The sequence below is a fragment of the Cibotium barometz genome, chromosome 6, assembly GCF_041138505.1.
Source record: "Cibotium barometz isolate CiBa-2024 chromosome 6, ASM4113850v1, whole genome shotgun sequence".
In the NCBI taxonomy this organism is placed as follows: Eukaryota; Viridiplantae; Streptophyta; class Polypodiopsida; order Cyatheales; family Cibotiaceae; genus Cibotium; species Cibotium barometz.
Genome location: NC_141051.1, coordinates 53,307,849 through 53,314,178, shown reverse-complemented (window position 1 = coordinate 53,314,178; position 6,330 = coordinate 53,307,849).

Sequence of the window (6,330 nt, the reverse complement as noted above, 5' to 3'; positions counted from 1 at the left end):
ATGTCTAATCTATCACTTCTACCTCTCCTACCCTATCCTCCTCAAGTTCAAGCAAGGTATTTCTTCTCTTTTTTTAAATCTCCTATGCATCAAGCTTTCCATGAAAGATTTCTTATTGTGAGTATTTCCCTTCTCTTTTATCTCTTTTAAGTTTTTCTTTTCTTCTTTTTTTCTTCTCATTGAAGTTTAACCCTAACCCTAGCTTCAACATAGAATATTTAATAGAGAGCTTTGATGGACAACTCTCCATTGAAGCTCTCTATTAGGGTTTCTATGTAGAATCTAGGGTTAGGGTTAAGATTCAATGAGAGGGAAAAAAATATTCAATAAGTTTTGTATATTATGCAAAATCTTTCATTAAAATTAGGTTTTGTAAATGCTTTCCAGGGTCAAGATTAGGATTACTATTACTTTTTTTCTTTATTTGGTTTGCTTTTGTAGGTTATACATGCATAGAATCCTCATAATGTAAGAGATGTCTCTCTTGTATGCTTTTACATGTTATAGGATTTGTAAGTTTTAAGGTTTTTAAAATTAGGGTTTGTTATTTTTTCTTCCCTCTATGGATAGCCTTTTGGGAGGTATGCTTCTCTTAAGTTGTGGCCATACGCCTTACCCTCATGTGCAAGATGCTAGTGCATAAAGCTTATACATTAGCCATATGTATAAGGCTAGTGCATAATACATTAGCCATATGTATAAGCCTCATGCATGAGGAGGCTTATACATAATGAGGTTTATGAATAAGACACATGCATGAGGCTTGTGCATACATCCTCATGTAGAAAGCTTATACATGAGACTTGTGCATTAGCCCTCTATGCATAGTCTTTAGAGAGCTATGCATCTCTCAAGGGCTGGCCCGATATAAGTCTCATGCATTGGCCTCATGTATTTACATTTACATTAGGCTTATGCCTAAATATTAAGAATGCATAAAGCTTATGTGTTGGTCATATGAATAAGCCTAATGTATGATGTCTATACATTATCCATATTCATAAACCTCATGTATGTAGCTTATAATAAGGTATACTGAGGCGTATGAAGAAAGATTATGCATGAGGCTTATCATCACTAGCTATATGCATAAGCCTCATGTATAAAAACATTTGAATAAGCCTCATTTATAAAGTTTATACATATGGCTAATACATAAGCTGGGTGCATAATCTTTATGCATGCCAAGTGCTATAGCTAGGCATGCCAATAGCTACTGGCATGCATGCACTGAGAGCTATACTCCTCTTTTACTTCTCCTCTTCTCTTCTTCTCTTCCTTTCTCATTTAATAAAATGTAGTTTAATTATAACTTTATTTGTGTACAGAAATAATAAAATGTTGTTACTAATTGATTTATTTTGGTTTAATTTTGTAGGCTCTTCTTCTACATCTTCAAGTCAACACAAACAAGCCTATTGAAGTAAGAGCTCAACACTTACACCTCTCTTGATGTTTTTCATTATTATGGTGCACCCCTGGGTGCTTGTGAGTTTTTTTTAAATTAGTTATTTTGTGGCTTCATGAAGTATCTTTGCATGCAGCTTCATGAAGCTCTATTGATAGAGGATCTTTGTAGAAGACTCTATGCATAGTGACTTTGCATGAGACTCTATGCAGCATAGAGGCTCTGTGCCTTATGCATTATGGCTTCATACATGAAGCCTTTATGAATAAAGCCTCTTTGCATAAATCTCATGAAGCTCTATGCATGAATCTCCTAGACCCACATGTGTTTCCTCACATCCATCTTCACCAGCACGACGTATGGAGTCTAGTGGGGGGTCTACTAGACATAGTAGCGACGGGGGAGTAGGGTGGTTTTTACTTTGGGAGAAGCTCTACTAATTTCTCCACATCATCTCCATATACGGAGGGGAGGGGAGTTCATCATCCCACACTTATGAGCCATCCTCCCCAAGTAGAGCTAGGACATACAACCTTTTTTTAAAGTTGGGGGAGTTCTATGAGATCTTCCCAGTCTTCCCTAGCTTTTTTTGCAGGTTTATTTTCACTTGCTAAGAAATGTTATTTCATTTCTCAATAGCAAAATTTAGTTACTAATAATGTTGCTATGAGTAGCACTCATGCTACAACGATCTAGGTTATTTTGGTGTGAAAATTGGAGAAGTGAATTTCATTGGTTGGAATTTGATTGAGAGAAAGCATGCATGTATTGTAAGGTTTGTATGGAGGAAAACAATTGGAAAAGTAAATTTGCTAATGATTTTTATGCTATAAACAGGAAAGATATTGATGAAAAAGAGGCTAATTGTAGAAAAAGATCTAGGTTATTTTGGTGTGGAAATTGGAGAAGTGAATTTCATTGGTTGGAATTTGATTAAGAGAAAGCATGCATGTACTGTAAGGTTTGTATGGAGGATCCCAATTGGAAAAGTGAGTTTGAAACAATAGGTCCTTAAAATATGCACCATAGAGCCCTAAGCACACATGCATGCTCTCCCACACATAGATTATCATTGATTCATTCTATGTCAAGAGGAAGCATGATTGTAGAAATAAAATGAAACACACGATGAAGAGATTACTAATCTATTTTCACACTGCACATTGTCTTGCTGAAAATGATATCCCATTAAACACGTTACATTACAAACTTGTTTGTGAAACACGATGAAAATATTACTAATCTATTTTTTCCCTCCACATTTTCTTGCTAAAAATGATATCCTATTAAATAAGTTTGTGACAACGTTACAGTTTCTTCAAGAATTCAAAACTCCCAATATACCTGAACATATGTACAACAATGATAAGAGTTGTGCAACTTCTGCTCACTATATCGGAAAGGAATTGTGAAGTAATATAGTGAAATGATTAAAAAATATCCTTGTTTTAGGAACATGATAGATGAATCAACATATATATCTATCAAATGAGAACATGATAGTATATGCATCTTATCTAGAGAAACATTGTCCCCATGCATCTTTTTTTGGGCTTGTAGATGTTATTGGGTGGGGATCGTACTATTGTGAGAGCTTGTTGAAATATGGCGCCCATCACATGTCATGTATGGGGCACATGTATGTGGGAGAAAGGTAGATGAAATTAGAATGTATGAAGGCTAAGATTATTAGAGGATGTGAAAAGATGAATGTAAAGGTGGCCAATAGTGAAAAAGTAGGCACATGGAAAGTGCAAGGTTGCACAAGGCATGTAACACTATTGCGGACAAAATAGGTAATATTTCTTGAAAACGAGAAATATTTGGCATCTTTAATAGATTCCATCAAAAAATTTCAGTTTTTTATCTCTTTTTAAAAAGTGGTCTACGCATGCGTACAACACTACCAAAAAATGATAATATTTTGGGCACTTTACATGTTTCTTACAAAAATTGACATGAAAAAAAAAGACTTCGTTTTGCTTACTTTTTGAGATTATAATTAAAAATCTAACAATAAGTTTTCAAAAAACATGCCAAAATAGAGACAATGTTTATTATTTCCATCTTCAATCCATTTAAAAAAATGATACAACTGTAAAAGAAGCCATTTTCTTAACATATAGCTTATGGCATAGGTTCCTCATAATCATTGCTACACCATCACTAGTCGATGTGCCTTTCCCTAAGAAGGTAGACGAGGCATCCTCTTCTTCACTATCCACAAATACAATTTTTTTCTTCTATATGTACACTTGAAGCTTCGACTCCTTGGGTCATCTGCCATGTTAGCATGATTGAGGATGTGCTACAGAGTGCAACTATAAAAAACTATTTGTATAATTATATTATAAAAGTGTTATCTTGATACAATTATTATCTTAATTATAAAACCCTATTTTGGCTCTCGATGAGAGTAGTATTAAAATCCATTTTAATACTACTCTCGATAAGAGTAGTATTAAAATCCATTTTGAAGCTCTTGAGTATCACAAGTTCTTAATTGATAATATATACTCTTTTAAAAAGAGTTCCTTACATACATATGAATTTTAAAATATCATGAATAAGCTATTAAAAGTTGTCTATATTTGAAAAATAATTCCACACTCATTTTTAAAGAAGATGTGTCCTTGATGTGACAAAAAAGGTTTAATGGTAATTTTAGTTATTAAATGAGTTTAGAAAGTATGAAAAATGTCTCTTTAAGAAACAAAAGTTTATACTTTTCAAAATACGTTTTTGTAAAATATCAGGCAGGGACTTAGGCTCGAATCCTACTGGTTACTACACATACTAAGGATTTTTTAGCTATAACATTTGCGGCCAACTTAATGTTGAGTAAGAACTTCTTAGATAAGAGTTGATGTTTTCCACCATCAACTTAATACAAAACATCAACTTTTACTAAAATTTGATATTTTGCATCAAGTTGATGTAAAACATTAACTTTATATTCAAAACATTAACTTTCTATGCAAAAGATCAACTTTTTTACAATACTTGATGTTTTGTATCAACATTATACAAAACATCAACTTCCCACAAAACTTGATGTTTTACATCAACTTTGATGCAAAACATCAAGTTTTATGGAAAAGTTGATGTTTTGCATAAAATCGATGTGAAACATCAACTTATTCATAAAACTTGATGTTTTGCATTAACTTGATGCAAAACATCGAGTTGTGTGAAAAAGTTTATGTTTTGTATCAAAGTTGATGCAAAACATGAACTTTTTCACACAACTTGATGTTTTGCATCAAAGTTGATGCAAAACATCAACTCTACCACAAAACTTGATGTTTTGCATTAAGTTTTAGATGCTCCAGAGGAGAAGAAAGTTAGAGGATTGGAGATCGATTTTCACAAATGGCCTGTTTTAGCGATTCCGTACGACGATGGCATGCTCAAACGATCTATTCCACAAATTTTGAGTACCAACATGACTATGTTTCGATGCGATTTACAGACGTCACAAAGCAACTTGCTGCATCAGCAAGTTGCTTCAAGTTGCTTTGTGACGTCTACAAATCACATCCAAACATAGTCATGTTCATATCAACTTTCAGCCTAAAAGTTGTTTTGCATCGAGTATGCAAAACATCAACTTTTCCACACAACTTGATGTTTTACATTGAGTTGATGCAAAACATTAAGTTTTATGAAAAAGTTGATGTTTTACATCGATTTTATGCAAAACATCAACTTTTCCATAGAACTTAATGTTTTGCATAGAATTAAAGAAAAAACATACCTAGGATAAGGTGATATAGGTAGAACATAGGTTTACGGCTAAGGACGTGAAAAACACATGGTCGCAACCTTTCACTACAACTTTGAGAGGAGGTCATTAAAAAAATGCTTGTCTATGTAGCCATGTAACCTTTGTATCATAAATAATATCGCTACTACATAGTAGATGCCAAAAAATCATGATAACAGAAGAGCTAAATGAGATAATCCATGATGACCTGTAATCCATTGGTTTCAAACCAAATGTGCAAGGCTCCATTGATTTGGAATACCACAAGGCGATCGATTCACCAATGCTAATTTTTGTTCTACAATTCAATTTTAAAGCTGAAGAACTATAAGCAAATACACGTGGTGTGACCATTTATGTCGAGGAGGGGGGTGCATGTGAGCCTAGACTCTGCCATGCCTATGTGCAGTAGTATGCTCTCCAGCATAGGGGACCTTGAATCTACCATCATCATGGAAAGCTCTAAGCTCTTCTCTCTACCACCATTCCACAAGCCCTAAGCTCCTCTCTTTTCTCTTTGTACACAAAGACAATGTCGCGACAAGCAAAGATTGCATCTCTCAGCATCCTTTGCATGTCCTCTAAATAATTATAACTAGAGTTCATTCTACACTATCCTTAGACATGCCATCTTTCAACATCCTTCACATGCACTATAAATAATTATAACTAGAGCTCATTCCTACACTACTCTTAGATATACCATCACCTATGTTCATGATAATGGCTCAAACATCAACATATGCATACTATGAATTTTGCCACCACACCACATATGTACATGATATAGGCTACAATTTCTTCCCACCATCCCTATCCATATTGCATTAAAAAAAATTCCTTCATGAAAACAAATGCCTATGTGGGTCGAAATTTACACCCATAGGCTATATGATGTTTGCCTCTAAGATTGTCCTGCTCAAAAAATATATCTCCCCAAATAGTAAAGCCTTTAGTATATACTTACCTTGATAATTTGCATGATATAATTATTTTCTCTATTATTTATAAGCATATAGTGGGCATGATATACAACCAATGCTAAGAGTTTAAAGAGGTCAACTTATAGGTGTGCAAAGCTAGACTTGTATTCATATATATATGTAGAAGATGGTAACTATGGAGGCTATAGACAAGCTGAAGTAAACGTTGCAAA